Here is a 17,095-nt window from a genome sequence, read left to right on the forward strand (position 1 = left end):
GGTCACAATCACATGTTGATCACATCTTTCCTGTGACTGCTGTGGTCAGTACTGACGTGAAAAGGGACTTTCTCTGAAAAAGGGAACTACTTGCAACATGGAAATTGACACTTCTCTAAACTTGACCAGATAACCAAGTAAGCTACACCTGCCTGCATTTTAACACCAGCAACATATACATCAGCTGAATGCCTCATGTAAGCAGAGAGCTAATATCTGTACAAATTAATTCACAGAGCCTATGACAAGCTCAGTGAGACAGCTGTGTGGTGGCGCCAGTCCTGTTGTGGCATTCCTATCTCCACCTTAAGGTGTGGTGGCCACTTGCTCATTTAAAATTTCTGTATTCAAAGGATACGCCCTGGCCATGGGGTGCTAACGACTAGCTGTGGGTCAGTTAGGGGCTAGAGGGAGGACAACAAATGACCATGATGACAGGAAGAAGGAAATAAATCCCACACTTCTCTGGGAGAGGCTGCACTAAAGCTGGTGCTGAAAGGCGCTCAGAAGGAACTAAGCAAACATAGCTTCTCCTTGCTTACAGTACTTTAACTGAGGAATCTCAGCTTGCCACAAGATGTGTAAGAGTGAAAACAGACCCAGCCTACTACAAGACTACTACAGGATTACTGAGGCAACAACACGCCACGCCTGCAACAAAACATTATTAACCACACCATATTAAAGAGCACAGCCAAGGCAAAGGGTCTGGGATAGAGATGGCATATCAGTATCGACAATTTACTGATATGTAGAGTAGAAAATTCCAGACTGGATATCAGAGGAAAAAAGGAATTACTGTGACCAATCCTATGACAAATATCTCCTGAAATAGCACACACTCATTATGTAACATGATGTTTCTGTATTTCTTTCTGTGGGGTACTAAAGTAGTTTGAGCAAGACAGCCTACTTTTAGATGTTGATCTGTAGTGAACAGCTTTAATTAAAATTGCTCTTTTTAAAAGCTTAAAACGTTTTGTAGAAAAAATACTGCACTGGAATGGGTATCTGTTTCAGTATCGGTATCGAATGAAAAAAAGGTGGTGTTGCACCATCTCTAGCCTATGAGAATATGGGTGTTTGTCATTTTAAACAATGTCTATTCTGAATGTTCAACGATAACGGCATATGACATCCTATCTAAATTCTTCTTTTCAAGTTGGTTAGTATTGGGCCATGGTCAGGTTTTCATATATTTTCAGGACAAATATGCTCTGGCGTTGTAAGAAAAAACAGATATGAAAATTTGTTTCATTGCTTAAAAATAAAAGTATTTGTTTTGGTTACTGAGGTTGAGGTTACAGTTGAGTTCAGGGATAGACTGAGAGAATTCTTATTGCATACAGGTACTCTCTCTCTCTCACACACACACACACACACACACACACACACACACATATATATATATATATACACATATATCCACACACACACACATATATAACACATTTGTGACCAATGCATGACCCGAAGTCCCCAAGCTGTATGAAAACAAACGTGAGTGCATGTTTCTTGGGGGCAGGGAAGGTGTTGTTTTACTGATACTACTGAAGCGTATCATGCTGAGAAAGAAGCCTTAGCAGGCACTGCATTAGCATAGCAGAAAAACCTGAGTCACCTGATAAAGCCGTATTAGAGGGTCTAAGCTCACTATGGGCCAAAGTCCATTTATACGGTCGCCTTGCCAGAAAGAAACAGCAGTAACGCAGCCATTCAATGCACAGACGAGTCTTATGTGTGGCTTCAATTAACTTTTAGGTCAGCTAACGGATCAACGGTCCTTCAAGGCAGCTGATGCGAGGCTACTACAGATGAACGTGAATGGCTGAGGACTCTCTCATGAAAGGAGAATCCACTTAGCATAGTAGGTGATAAAAATAGCTCCCAATACTAAAGCCACACTGGGCTGCAGACAAAGCCAGGGGATAATACTCTTAACAGGTAACAAGAGGGTATTTATTTCCCCCGTTCCCACCACACACATGCAGAAACGCATATCAGCACTCTGCATATTAAATACAGTCAGCAGTGACCCCAACACACACTTTGCAGTCAGATTCACTTCATAACGTGTCAGCCTTACTAAAAGAAGAAGCGTTTAAACACTCAGTGTTTTGGATGTTCTTAATCACTGGCAATCGTACGTTTAAGGCGCTGCTCAAAAGCTTCAGCTGTTAACTTAAAATGCCAAACAGTCAGCCATGCCGTTCGCTCTGATGTGGCGCTGCATCACATAGATGTGAAAATCAACATGACACGGATAAGAGAGTCGACCTGAACACCGAGGCTCTCAGGAAACGCAGTGCAGCGGATCCCGGGGCTTCACTCACAGCCTATAATCTCCTCTGGCCTCTTGACACTCGCGTTACTCGCGCTAAAACCGCAGGACACTGCATTATAAAACACCTCGAGTAAATAAATGACAAAACGAAGCGACACCTGCTCCGGTCAGTGGGAGCGGCGAGCTGAATCTCACCTCGGCGGAGTCTCGCCTGAAGAGCGATTCCTCCTCTTACTTCCTCCCGGAGCCGAAGAACAGAAACAAACTCCAAACGCGTTTCAGCACAAATCCGCGCTAAAGTCTGAGAGAACAGCGGCTCCGGTCTCCGGATGCGCTCCGCATCAAAGGCTGATAGAATCCGAGTCAAAAATGAGCGACGCGCGCGCCTCTCGTAAGTTCCACAGAATGATTGCTGAGCGAGGCGAAGCGCGCGCTCCGTACGCGCCAGTGGGAGCGGGCCGGCCAATAAGAGGAGAGCGGAGGCAGATCCAGCCAATCAGAGGAGCGAGATGTGGGCGCTGATTAAAGCGAGAAAGGCTCGTGTTGAAGAGAAAAGAGAAGAGAAAGTGAGATCTGGAGGAGAGTCCCGAGCGGAGGTGGATTCCGTGGATCTGCGAGGGAAATTTTTCTGTCACAGCTGGTCCTGATTTTGGGCAATGAGGGCGTTTATTCACACCAGCCCGCAGCAGGTCCCTCTCCAGCCCCTGTTTCGGGGAAGCAGAGCCCAGACGTATTTCTGAATGTATAAGACAGAGTCTGTTGGTTGATCACACTGAAGACACGATCAAACGGATATTGGCTGCTTTAAACGGAAACTTGTCGAGCCCAGAGTCCAAACTAAACACGGCGAAGCAGCTTTTAGCCGTTATGCTGCTACAGCTGGAACCGCCAGATCTCAGATGTACCACAAACGTAGCGATATTTAAGCCCAGGTTAAAAGCACTTAATTCTTGCTGCACTTTACCTTTAATAACCTAATTTTAATAACACTCAGGTGCTTTAATTCAGGTCTATCATGCTTCTACTTTATATACCTTGTACTTTCTTTTATTATGTTTCCTAAAATGTTTATCTTTGATTCATCTGTTTTTCACTCTTAAGCACTTTGTCTTTATCTTTACATTTGCTTTTGTTTATGTAAATCACGTTTAATTGCCTTTGTGCATTTCACTGTAAGGCATGAGAGTCCCCAAAGAAAACTTGTCTGTTTTAGATTCATAACTTTATGATTATCCATGTTACATATACAAACTCAGAGGTGTGAGTTCACTGGCCATTTCAGACATTTCACCACTGCAATGTAGCACACGTCAATATGTTTCTCTGCAATGAGCCATTTCACATCAAACCACTCTGAATGTCTGTTTACATCTCAACAACTGAATTATACGTATCTGTTCGCTTTACACAGAAGGCAATTAATAGTACATAAATTAAATAATATTAAAAAGACGAAATACTACAGTGGATAACAGATTGAAGATAATTAAATGTATGTAATACATTAAAAAATGAAAAAATGGTTGATTACAATGACAACGATGAAACAAAAAAAAAAATACACGAAAAAAGTTATACTAGAGACACTCAACAATATTCCAAAACGAATAGATAAAACACACAAACGCTTGACTGAACACATATATTGAATAAAATAAGTCCATACGCACATAATGACACAAAAAGACAAGGAAAACTGGTGTCCCATCTTGAAAAAGTGACACTTGAGAGAAGAAAACGGGGAAAAAAAGAAAAGAAAAAAAAAACCTCTCCATACAACCTTGTTCAAATATATTAAACATGATCTGGTTGTAACCCCAGCTCTGACCCATTTCTGCCAGGTTCTAAGTAGGTCAAGAAAACAGTGCTCCAGCCTGTATACATACAGGGCTTCGCTACACACCTTCATCATTACTGCTTCATACGGTCATCTTCACATTTACTGCAGACTTCACGCTTAAGCAGTTCAAGATGAACCCCCAAAATAAAGGTTCTTAAATGGTTGTTGGCTTCCATGTACATGTTCCATGTTTCCAGAAAAACCCTTTGTTTTGGAGGTTCTTTAAATTTTAAAAAGGTTCTTCACACTTACATGCATTATTTACAAACACCAACCACTGAACCTTTTTAGGGAACTAGGAGTGGCATCACTCAAAAGATCCATTTTAGCACTTTTATTTTCAAGAGTATCAAACACATTTTTGGGTATGTAAGTTACTAAGGATGTCTTAACTAGAGGGCTACATATCCACAGTTAGGTGGAATGCTTGAGCTCCCCCACGGGCTAAAACGAATACCAGATACAGTTCACTGAAAGGTTCGCCTTCTCTCATTGCAGCTCAAGGGATGAGAGGTCATCTGCTTACTTACCTTCAGTAGGTGTGCTAAGAGAGAGATTTTAACAAAGATGCATTTGGCTAAGACTAAACATACATTTGCACATATATCTACAGTTAAAAACAATTCCCCATGTTTCCTAGCAGAGCTGCTATTTACAGTAAACAGGTTTTTTGCAGCTGATTAGCTGTGCAGCGAATCCCCATTGGTTTACTAGTTAGTTATTATCACCTAACAGTGTTTTAGTTAGACTAGCTAGCTTGATGGCTAAAAGTTTAGGAAGTAGAATAGAATAGGAAACATTATTTTCATTTAAAAGATCTAGTATGGGATCTTAAGTGATTATATTAAGATGTTAATATTTTAGTAGTCTTGCTAGCTTGACTGCTAAAAGTTTAAGAAGTTATATCTTCCAATATTATATCCTAATGGACATTCCCAAATGGGACATTTGTAGTTCTTTCATTTAAAAAAAGATTTAAAGTGGGATCATAAGCGATGCTTACAAAATGTTTAGCAGACTAGCTAAATTACTAAGCATTTTAGAACTTATATTCTCTGATGCTTCTTTGGTTCTAGTGGATTGAGAACAGAAACCTTTGTAGTACCTTCACTAAAAAAACTCTCAGATTGAATCTCAAGCAAAAACTTAAATGTTAAACAAGTTCAACTAGCTAGTTTGATTACTGAAAGCTATGTCCTGTATTTTCACGAATAAACATGAGGAAACCTTCTAGTATGTTCACCTAAAAAAAGGCTCTAGGATTGAATCTTAAGTAATTGATTGTGGAAATGTGCTTTTTCACACCATCTTTGAACAGAACAGCAGGGATACACACTTCCTGGAAGCACAAAACGACCCCTGAATCATCTTCTCAATCTGCATCCAAAAAGATCCTTCCAGGCCGAGGTGACAAAGGAAATGTTCCTTCAAGCCTTGACAGCATCCTCACCCATGTAGCTGCAGACCGTGTTAGACTTGACAAAAACAACTGCTTGGAGCTATTGTATTCAACACCTACAAGCGAGGACCCACAGTTACATAACTGCTGGTTAGAATAAAGTATTGTTCATCATGAATGACTGGAGTGTGGAGGTGTGTGGAAATCAGATAGCTAACACTTCTTAGAATGAGCTCCCTGAGAAGTGGTTTATTTCGCAGCTCACAAAAGGCACAAGCACTGAGCAAGGAGTGTAGCTATTAGAAGAAGTACGTTTTGTTTATGGAGGGGAGATTCAGTTCTTGGATAATGTTGAAAGGACTGGTTCTATGGAGGGCTAATATGAAGCAATGGCATTGCCAACTATGCTGATGCCATTCTGTGAAGTCTGCATGGGATGACCTCATTTGGGGGGTGTTGACCTTGTTCCTCCTGGGGTATTCACACTCCTGGTTTCGTGGTCGTTGTCAGAGCATGAAAAATGCTGAAAGTGAGAGCCTAAGTACTCAAACGTTTAAATGGTGTAAGAGAACGCGAGATGGTGGCTCGTCTTGTTTCAATTTTGGTTTTTTTATATGATGATTGCGTCAAGATGTGGCTCCTCAAAAAAAAGCACAAAAGATGGCGGTCATAAATCAAAAAATGTTTTCAGTGGAACTGGCGTTGAGCACCATGTGGACGGAAAAGTAGTGCTGAGAGCACTTCACAGCATCCAAGAAAAGAAATCTTCATTCTTCATCTTTAATCTTCATCCAGTCTTCAAAAAAAGACATGACATACAAGAATCCCTCTTTCATGTTTGGATAGATGAATGTATTTGGAGAACTGCAACACGTTATTATGCACACGCCTATGACGCCTTAGGATTTAAGAATGGCAGTTGTACATGGAGGCTTGGTGCTATAATGGTGTTATTTTCCCGTCCTTTGATAATGTGCCACCTTTCTGGACCTGAATGGGAGTAAACATTCCTTTCTTAGTGCATTTATAAAATTCTCCATTTTTAGGATCACGATTTTTATAATATAAAAGCTCACACCTAAGAATCAAGAAAGCCTAAAATTAATGTAATTACTACATTCATACCCTTATTTATAAGAATGTTGCCTTGTCTGTGGGGAAAATGTAACAGTAGCCTTTGGGAACACAGGTGAATAATGCCACAATATCTCATTCAGAGCAGTCATTATCAATTACATACACTACTGATTAATTTAAGGATTAAGGTTTTAAAACAAGCCAGACAATAAAAGATGGATTTATTTGAAAAATAAACTATGAAAAATAAACTACTAAAGAGTCCAAAACACTTTACTGGCTTTGCAGTTCAACTATCCAAGGTTTCACACTCTCATTAGAAGAGCATAACTGGCCTCACTCTCTCAGCATGATGCTACCATTTGTTAGCTCATGTTAAGTGATACTTTATTAATCCCACAAATGGGGAAATTCCACCTCTGCATTTAACCCATCCGTGAAGTGAAACACCACATACACACTAGGGGACAGGGAGCACACTTGCCCGGAGCGGTGGGCAGCCCTATCCACGGTGCCCGAGGAGCAATTGTGGGTTAGGTGTCTTGCTCAAGGACACCTCAGTCATGTGCTGTCGGCCCTGGGGATTGAACCGGCAACCTTCCGGTCACAGGGCTAACCTCCAGCCCATGACTGCCCCCAAAGTAACAGAATTGATAGTCAGCATTCTCTTCCAAGTCTGTTGAGCTGTCCAGTGATGAGCAGTTTGAAAAGATGCGGTGTCACAGATAAGCGACAGTGGAAAACCAGGAACTAAACTAGGAAACATTTGTGTTATCCCATTTAAAATGTTGTTCCTGAATTGTGTTTGAAACCATAGGTAGCAAGTAAACAACATATTCTTCTGCGTTTGCCGATTGCGGATACTCCAAGTTTCTTTTTTTCACGCACAATGCACTAAACAGTCTGAGACTGGATGTGTTACATGTCAGACAAATGCTTCTTTTCTATTGTGGTTCTCAAAAACGACCCAGTCTGGATCACGGGCCTGTATTTCAGCTGAGTCTTATGTAGATCGCAGTGCAGTTGGTTTTAATTTGTTAATACAATACTTGGGATTCTGTGTTTAGAAACTGATTCATACTGTTTGTGAATAAAACAGAATCCTTCATAAGTCTGTTATGTGGATTTTTGAGGTGTAAAATCACTTAAACTGCTGCTGAGAATTTGTCCTAAAAAGTAAAAACTCAGTAGGCTGAGACCAAATAGTGCTGTAACGGCAAAAAAAAAACAAATAGTGAATCTCTTGCTCATGATCTCGCTCAGTATCAAACCCTTTCCCAAAAGATGAAATGCAAAATTTCTAAGTTTCAAAGCCTTAACTTCCAGCTGTTCACTTCAGTAATTCATACATAACAATAAAACACATGTAACTAGTATTACTGTATGCAGAAGCATACAGGGGCACAAATACTTCGGACTGCATGGCATTAATGCGTGTATTGGACTGCTCCAAAATTTCTGCTATTAACACGAACATTCCAAAAGAACCTAATGTTCAAGATTGTCTCCCATTTCTACCATCACTACAAGCTAGTTTGTAGAACTTAGAGAAATGGGGCTCTAAGGCAGGTTTCTTACGGTAAGAGAGAGCAGAAAGAGCATTTAAAACAAGCATCATGCAAACTGCCAAGAAATCATTGACTATTCAACAATAAGTTACATTTCAATGCTTTTTAATTGATTACTCAAGTGTAATCAATTCACAGCTCTAATCTTATTCATTGCCATAATTTTGGCCCATCATAATTCTGCTCTACATGCACATCCTCATGGCAATATTTGCCACTGCAGAGCAAAAAAAAACAGACAAAAAAACAAAAAAATGCACTTTTTCAACCTCAAGTCACTGGGTTGTGTTACATAAGTGTGTTTACATGTACACACACTGGGCACAAGTTCTGCTGCTCGCTGATCTGGGATCTGGTCATACTTATCATGTCGTAATCTTTAGCATCAGACAAGCAACACAAACTGCGCTCAGCTCAGTAGCAAAGGGCACGGCTCATGTACGCAGGGGCAGCAGAAGGTCAGTGCTGGACTGTTACTCACTGACTGCTCAAGAGCCTGCATTAGATCCTCACATGTTACATCATGGGACTGCATGCATGGAAAAGTCTGCAGAGACTTGCTGTAGACGGACGATCGTGAATCACACTCAAATTTAGGAACTTGTCGAGGCAGGAAAGATGCACTTTGCTTCCTGAGATTGCATGAGTCGATTGGTTAAGAATACAGAATCAGAATTTCTTTAGAATAAGAACACAGCCGCGATTAGCAGAATCCTGCTTTTGCACTTTGTAATTAATTAAAGATAAGACCAGCAAAAAGTGTTTACCGCTCATCTGTTCAATCTAAAAAGAACACTCTTTGATCTGAATTTGATTATTCTTGATGTTGAGTTTCCGCCACATGTTGTGTTTTTTCTAACTTGTTTTTCCACATAACTAAAATGCACTTACTGAGTTAATGTAGTTGCCTGCTTTTGGTATATACTGTTTTGGCCTAGTGCCTAAATTTTCTTTTCTGAGCTATTCCTAAAACACACTGAAAACCTTTAGTTCACCTTTAGGCTATAAAAAGTAAACGTTAAAGCAAATGGTTTCAGTGCTGCTATGTCCTGACATCACAACAAGGAGATAAATATGTACAGTCATATGCAAAAGTTTGAACACCCCCAGTTAGTTACATTTTGTTGGAGCTACATTTTCATTTCTACAGAGATCAAACTTAAATATGGCATTTGTCTGCAAATTGTAGTACACTTATTGGCAAAAAAAGTAACATAATATTAAATGTGCCAAAACTTTTGCACAGGCCACATGTTATGTTTCATTTTTTCACCAGTCCTAAATTGTTAAATTCAGCAAATAACAGTGTATTAAAAAGTGTAGCGTATGTGTACTTATTTTCCTTATAAAATTATTATAAAACATGCAATTTGGCCAGGGGCACCCAAACCTTTGCATACAACTGTATATTTATGGCAGTTCCTGCAGTGCTGCAGTTTCTGCCAAGAAAAACTTTAAGATCTAAACACTTTTCTAACCTTTTAAGTCATTGCCAACGCACATGATTTTTAAAAAAGTTAGAACAGCCAAGTGCCCCCAAACGTTTAACAGGCAGTATACTGTTTTCATTATTTCTAGATATTATAAATGCTGACTGTCTACAATCTCTTTTCAGTACAACCAACACAAAATACAACTGTATTCATACAAGATAAGCATGAATACGTAAATATTCTCATCAGTAAAACGATCATGACTTTCACAGATCCTCACTTTTGTCTGCATTCTTAAAGCTACTCCTAACAAACCACAGAAACCTGCAGTGATGGGTTAAGAAGGCCTACAGCCTCACAACCCCCTTCAGTCAAACAAGCTTTACATTACTTGCAGTAAACCGATACGACCACACAAGTGGAAGACCAGTCTCAGTCAGGTCGATCACTGTCAAACGCGACCCCTCTGATCAGCACCATATGGAAATATGACTGGTCTTAATTTGCCAGGAATGTGACTCATATACATTTCAACTGTAATTTCAACGTCTGATGTTTCTCCTTCAGTGCGCTGCTCATGAATTTTCAGAGAATGTTTTTTCACCAATACTTTACAGAGTCTGCTCTGAAGAGACATTGTATGTTTTAAGAGATTGTGACTTTTACAAAAAGCCTGTAGAAGAGTTTACTAAATGTTCATGAGCACACTCTTAAAAGCAGATGCACCAAAATGACTTATTTAAAGCAGCCCCTCAATAGAACCAGGAAACATCTTTTCACTAGGACTGGCTAGAATCTAAACTGAACCTGCAGAGAGCAAACTCTAAAATGTAAAATGATTTAATAACAATATCTGATAAACCTTGAGAACTTGAGCTTGAGCCTTTTGGTTCCAAACTGGTGCCTACCTGGAGTAACTTAATCCTTACTCATCACAAATGTTTCAAAATTTCAGCAGAATTCAAATGTAAAGATGTCAATAAAGCCATTCAGAGTGAATTCATGACAAATAATTTAATTCTAGAGAAATGTACCAGGTCAGAACTGTTAACAGTGGTAGGAATCAGACATTTTGATGCCTCTAAAAGCTGCTTCACAGAGACTTACTACATGAAATGTTTATGTATTCACTGCTTGGTGCCTAAAACTAGGTGTGATCAATATTATCATGATGTAATTTATCATAATATGCTTTTATGAGCACATCACAGTTTACCTTACATGAAGCACCAGCGTGCCATTTTTCTTTGTTTTGCTTTGTTTATTTGTTTTATTGGTTGGTTTGTTTGTTTGTGTTTTGGCAGTGGACATTACCATAACCCAGCTGATGTATGCAGGTTTGAGTAGAAAATCTGAGAAAGTTAAACTCTTCACTTCCTACATTCATTCTTGAAATGAATCTTCGTGTTTAAAATAAACATATATTGACGTTCAACAAAGACAAATATTTATCCAACAATAAACAGTATATTTTTAACACTCTTTACAGAACTGTTTAGGAATAGATAATATAGTCATATCTTTGTGTCAGTGGTTTTCATATGATATACGATATGATTTCATGTGATATGATTCAAAGTCATACAGACAGCATCATGGTCAGAGCGAAAGTTGGGCACCAGCAACACTGCTGTGTTTGATTTACATGTACCACTGCAACACACACTAACATGTCACTACTATGTCAGAGCTGAGAATGATCCACCACCCAAATAATGTTTGCTCTGTGGTGGTCCTGACCACTGAAGAACAGGGTTAAAGGGGGGAATAAAGTATGCAGAGAAACAGATGGACTACAGTCAGTAATTGTAGAACGACAAAGTGCTCCTATATGGTATGTGGAGCTGATAAAATGTACTTAAAACGTTAACTTAATGAAGTGGCTGGTCAAATGTGTAGTACATGGTGGCTCACACATTGTAATATGTCTGTGTATTTTATTGCCACTTCCTATCTTTCCAGATTTTTCATAGATGCCTTTATAAAAGTCCATACATCGCAGCTGTAAGTCACATCAATGCATCTTTGAGTATGTGGATGTGGAGAAGTTTCAGGAGAAATTGGAGATTTTAACAGTAAGTTGAGGATCAAGCGAAGTTCTGTAAAATCACCTTGATATAACCTATAAAGCAGGGCTGGACTGGGAACTAAATGCAGCCCTGGACTTTTGTCTAGACCAGCCCGCTATAACCACCCAGGACTAAGCCTGCTATCATAGTGAGTGGACACACATTTTCAATCAACAGTAAATCAGTTTATCTCTTTAAAATAATTATTACTTTAAAATAATTACTTTAAAATAATTATTAGCATAGCTGTAGCTTGACTGAGAACTGGAGGCCCTGCGGTTTCTATGTTTCAATATCCAAACAAATTGTGCACTTTCTTTGCTTCAATTCTTTGCATTTTATTTAACTATTTTTTAATCACACATTCCTCCCCCTTATCATATTTGAAAGGTTTTCTCTCCAGCTAGCATCAATGGTTTAACTTTCCTGGTTGTTATCATTATGCCTTGTTCTGGGGCAGCGGCCCATGACCACATACTGAGAATGCAGAGGGTCACTAAGATGTCCAGATATGTGCACTGCAGTATTTGCCCAACACACGTTTGTCCTGGGCAGTCTTCCTTCATTAGACTACATCAGAGAGAAACATTCCGTCTCAGATTTCTTCATAACATAAGAGGAACCAGGGGTTGAAAGATCTACAATGCAAATATAGCCATTTTATTTACTATCCGAAACAATCAGGGAACCTACTCGAGTCTTCTGAGCTTTTATATATATACTTGCAAAATAGCCATAAATCTGTAAAAAAAGTTTGTTTGGGAACTCTTTTGCCTTACACCCCCATGTAGGAACCTCTTCACCCTGAATAGGTTATAAAATTACACCTTTCTCTCAAAAGTATCATAAAACAATGTCTTAGGCATCAGGCAGCAAATTTGTAAACACACACACACACACACACACACACACACACACACACACACATATATATATATATATATATATATATATATATATATATATATATATATATATATATATATATATGCATAGAACATCTATAGAGCATTTTCACATTTACGGGCTTTAGATGACTGTTTATGCAAAAATGTGAACATTTTCTTTTTAATCTTTAGACATAAACAAAATGTATAAAAAAGCAAACAATCTTTTCAAATGGCAGGAACCGTTTCGTAAAGGAGATTTATGAATGTGAAGAACCTTTTTTTTTATTTTTAAAGACCAAGCTTTCTAAAACCATATATCCATGGCTAGAACCATTAAGGAACCTTTATTTCTGAGATGGTAAAGAGGGAAAAACCCCACATGACTAAAATAGCTCTGCCTCACCACCAAATGCAAAAACAATCTACATTCACATTCCAGGTCTGCCACCAAGAAGCGCCAATTAACATTACCGCCAGGAGCGGCCATTATTGAAATGACCTTCCTCTTCCCCAGCTTTGCAGGCATTTGATCTGCATCACAGAGACAGTTAATAACCCATTAAACACGTCGTTGGAGGCTCCTTAGATCTCTTCTCCCTCTCTCCTTCCCCTGCAGACTACAATAGCAGATGCCAGGCATGATAAAACAAGTCCCGAATGGAGGCAAATAAGTTCAGATGACAGGTATGTAAGGGAAATAAGAAAGAAACAAGTAGAGTCAACTTTTAGCTTCACCTGAGACGCGATGAACGTGGACAAGAATTTTGAATTCACAAATTGGTGCTCTGCCGATGGGGTCATATACTGTAAATGAAAATATGTTGAAATGCATGTTGCTCTTTGTTGCTGAAGGTGACAGATTTTTTAAAAATTATTATTCTAATGGGATTTTTGCATGTTCACACACACACACACACCATAAACAGGTGTGTGAACAAAGCTCCTACCAACAGAGTTAACAGGGCATTTTAAATGATCTCTCAGCTCCCACCCACTTAAAATCACAGAGCATGGTTTCCTGTCTCAGACACTCTTGAAGCAGAATGGCAAAAACAGTAAAACAGCATGTGGACTGACAGTTTACTTTGGGTTCTATGGGTTTAATGTGCAATACAACTTGACTCAAACTGCCAGTAGGTGGAAAGAAAAACATTCAGTTCAACCAGCTTTACTGAGAAAGCATCTATGTGTCTGTTATGTAAGCTACAGGAGAACACGCTGCAGTGCCCACAGGCAGCCTATAACAGCTCTTGATTATTATTTTCACATCTTCACCGTTCAAAATGTTTCTTGAAGTGTTCAATGTTATAGGCACTGGTTTTCTTAGAAATGTAATTCCAATGAGCAATGGTCATGGTAATATGATTGCCTTATCTACTGTGGTTTATGGGGTTTGAAGTTTGAATTGTATGGTAAGTCAGAAGCTGTTCACATGATACATTTACATTTATGAATTTGGCAGATACTTTTATCCAGAGTTACGTAAAATTTAAACATGTTACAGATGTAGCAGAATGTAGTGTTAGGTGTTTGCCCAAGGACTTTTATTGGTGTAGTGTGGTGTGATTGCCTGGGCAGGGAACCGAACCACAGGCTTCTGCATGGAGGGCAGCGCTACATTAAATCAATTTAAAGCAATTTTATGAAGCTGTGAAAATAGTTAATTAGCCAAACAATGTCTTTTGGGGTAAAGTATGATGTAATTTAGGTATGCTGTTTACATGGTACTAACTGGTGTGGTACAAGCTTCAAACACTTACCAGCTGTCCAAGACAAAAACGTATGACATCAAATGTGTCTGTACATGACTACATTTGAAATCAGTTATCCTTCTGTTATTAGTTATTTATCAGTTATAATCAGTTATTTTTGTGAAGCCATCCAACTACTTCTACTTATGGTTAGAGGGTTCTCCTCTGAAGATTTCTAAGTTTGTAAAAAGGACTTTGGGAAAACATCTGCTTGTATAGGATTGTTTGATGTCACCATATGAGTGAGTACTTCACCAGCTGTCCCCAACATAACCCTGTTCCCATCCCACAGGACTAATCTATGCTAGCCACGTTCTCTTATAAGTGTTCTTGTCCACCCAGCTCCCATCTGGGTGTTGATGTTTGCTGGGTGGGGATGGGCTCTGTTAAGTCAAGCGGGGGGCTGGAGACACAGCCATGTGTCCATCTGTGATTTGGATGTCCAGAGAAAAGCACTGACAGTTTAATTACCTTTAATTGAAGAGCCTCAGTCTGGAAGAAATGTTCTGACAAAAGAGCAGGGGGCAGAAGATGGAAAAGTGTCCATGGGATACGCCAATATAAGCCATATGTCTGATAGGCCAATCATCGATATTGTGTAGAAACAAGAAAGGAAGCTTGAAATGTTTTTTGCAATAATATTCTAAATTTTAAAAATTGGGATAAATGTTTCATGGTCATATAAATGTTTTGAAATAAACTATCCCCAAAATAAAGTCAGTTATTGCTCTAGCAATGGACAGGGTGTGTTTATAAAGTTAATTCACTCCAATGTTCCAGTTAGGGCAGCAAAATATGGACAAAATACCAATTTATATTGCAACATAATAAGACACCTCCAAATTTAGCAAAAAACACCTGATATGACAGAAAAATTTTGAACAGAATTATTTATCTTTGTTGGATCACATAAATGCATTGATTTATCCAAACAATACGTTGTTTACTTGGCAGTTGTTTTGTTGATTCAAAATATCCAAACACACTGCTCAAATTGAGTTCTTCTGTCTTGTGAGCAAAGTTTGGTCTTATACAGAAGGATTTCTTAAACTATTGCGACCTAAATCACCACATGATAAGGACTACGTTCCATTACCATGCTTGAGTTACAAATGAACACAGGTCATGTTTTGATAACATACACGTTAATACCGTTTTGCCATTGAGTCTGAACTTCATACTGTGACAGTGCTAAAATTTTAAACAGAGCCAGCTTTGTGTTGCACAGATGACCTAGCACAGCTTTGTTGTCATGGCTACTCCTGTAGTTTATTCACTCATTTTTTAATGCTCAGAGCTCCGCACTGAAGCTCAAATAAATCAAATTCATCATAGTCTTCATTTTCTTACTGAATTGTTTGTCAGAATTGTTTATTGTTTTTAAAAATCTCCCCATGATTGCAAATATGCTAACATAGGTCAAGCCTCTGCCTTTTCTAGTTAAGCCTAATAAATGCTCTCATCTCCAACCAATCAAAACATGGAACAACTGAGCTAATATGATGGACAGGACAAATATAAAGCAGAATATGAAGGAAAAAAGTTGGTGGCAGCCAGGCAGTTTTGTAGGACAGATGCTCAGATATATTACGTTTTTATCATCAAGTACCAATATCCTAACAACAGCTTAAATGTGGTTTGTTGTACTTTGTTGCTTGCATATGAAAACGTCCACATGATATATGACCAACAATTCTCCACTACTGAGACCCTCTTTCTTCATCATTTTCCTAAACTCAAAGAAGTGATCATTTTCTGCTTGGGTCCCAATTTGTATCAATTCTCTTAATTGGATCATCAGGTCAAAAGCATAAAAACGCTGTTGTATACCATTCTGCTAGACCAGGCCACTATGCCTCATTAGTTTTGTTAGGATTATTTAATCCATTATGAGAAATCAGCCCCCAGAATTTTTAACTCAGAAGAATTTGTGATATCCCAATTTCATAATTTGTTTCACCACCAGAAAAAAAACATCCATACTGAATAGATTTGTAAAAAATAAATAAATAAAAAAGAGATCAAGTCAATTTGTCATAATAAATGTCACTCTGCTCAAGTCTTTTTTATGCTCTCTCATCAGGGGCCTGGAAGAGGTTTGTGAGAAACTTGCTCTGAACAGCTTTGGAGTGGATGGGAGCAGCTGGGAAGCAGTGTGTCAGGAGGGGTGGGGTTTAGGAAATGGAGGAAACTCAGAGACAACACCCAGATACACTCATTCTGACCACCCATCCCATAACCCCCACCCCCCCCCCCCCCCCTCCCCCCCACACACACACCATAACACACACAAAACCCCCCCATGTGTGCTTGGGAACTAATACCGGCCCATCCACCCCCTGTTTCAATAAACAACAGGGGGCACCTGAGGAAGAGAGTGTGCTTAATCTGTCTATTCTTAGACAGCCTGCAGGCCCACCTCATTCGCATTCCACTGGAGCCACTTCACTCAAAGCCTTTGAAACCTTCTGAATTTAAATGCTTAAGTAAGGGCCCAAGTGACTTAAGATTGCTGTCTTTTGTGACTGAGGAAATGGACAATGCAGTCACTCCAGTGCATAATGTTTGGAAAATAAGGAGTGTTCATTCACTTTACAAGGCAATTTGTCTTGAGGAATGACACACATACCACAAAAATCTCATTTAATCACTAGATAACACAAGAGATTAGCTTCTAAGCAATGTCTTGACAAGAACATGACTATATGCATAACCAAATCTGACACCAACATGTTTTCATGGAGCTAAAAAATCAGATGATATTGACCATCATAATACATACAG

General features: G+C 39.0%; 1 protein-coding gene across 2 annotated transcripts in view; it reads right to left on the reverse strand.

Annotated features, from left to right (window-relative positions):
- Positions 1-17,095, reverse strand: part of rasgef1ba (RasGEF domain family, member 1Ba) — a 142,260-nt gene that overhangs the window by 18,729 nt on the left and 106,436 nt on the right. The window contains exon 1 of one of the 2 annotated variants that reach the window (XM_017705126.2): positions 2,480-2,701. The exons of the other annotated variant lie outside the window; for it this stretch is intronic. The gene's annotated coding sequence lies outside the window, so the exon portion shown is untranslated. Of the gene's footprint in view, positions 1-2,479; positions 2,702-17,095 lie in introns of those variants that run through there. 2 annotated transcript variants of the gene reach the window in all.

Source organism: Pygocentrus nattereri, chromosome 20, assembly GCF_015220715.1.
Source record: "Pygocentrus nattereri isolate fPygNat1 chromosome 20, fPygNat1.pri, whole genome shotgun sequence".
Taxonomy (NCBI): domain Eukaryota; kingdom Metazoa; phylum Chordata; class Actinopteri; order Characiformes; family Serrasalmidae; genus Pygocentrus; species Pygocentrus nattereri.